This window comes from Bison bison, unplaced genomic scaffold (genome assembly GCF_000754665.1).
Source record: "Bison bison bison isolate TAMUID 2011002044 unplaced genomic scaffold, Bison_UMD1.0 scf7180017864295, whole genome shotgun sequence".
Classification (NCBI taxonomy): Eukaryota; Metazoa; Chordata; class Mammalia; order Artiodactyla; family Bovidae; genus Bison; species Bison bison.
The window spans coordinates 1,349,249-1,349,879 of NW_011494867.1; positions in this window are offsets into that span (position 1 = coordinate 1,349,249).

Here is a 631-nt window from a genome sequence, read left to right on the forward strand (position 1 = left end):
CAGGACTGATCTCCTTCAGAATGGACTGGTTGGATCTCCTTGCAGTCCAAGGGACTCTCAAGAGTCTTCTCCAACACCACAGTTCAAAAGCATCAATTCTTCGGCGCTCAGCTTTCTTCACAGTCCAACTCTCACATCCATACATGACTACTGGAAAAACCATAGCCTTGACCAGATGGACCTTTGTTGGCAAAGTAATGTCTCTGCTTTTGAATATGCTATCTAGGTTGGTCATAACTTTCCTTCCAAGGAGTAAGCATCTTTTAATTTCATGGCTGCAATCACCATCTGTGGTGATTTTGGAGCCCCCAGAAATAAAGTCTGACACTGTTTCCCCATCTATTTCCCATGAAGTGATGGGACCAGATGCCATGATCTTAGTTTTCTGAATGTTGAGCTTTAAGCCAACTTTTTCTCTGTAATATGTACTAAATAAAATTCACAAACTGCAACGTTCTAAGACATATTTAAAATGAATACTTTAACTGTAAGCTGTACTGTACACACCTTTATACCTACTCTGAGTCATTTGTCTGGTTAAGAATCTTACAATATTATGAATGTGGTGGCTACTTATGCCATTAACATAAAGAATTCAGAAGCATATACATAAGCCAAATATGTGACCCAT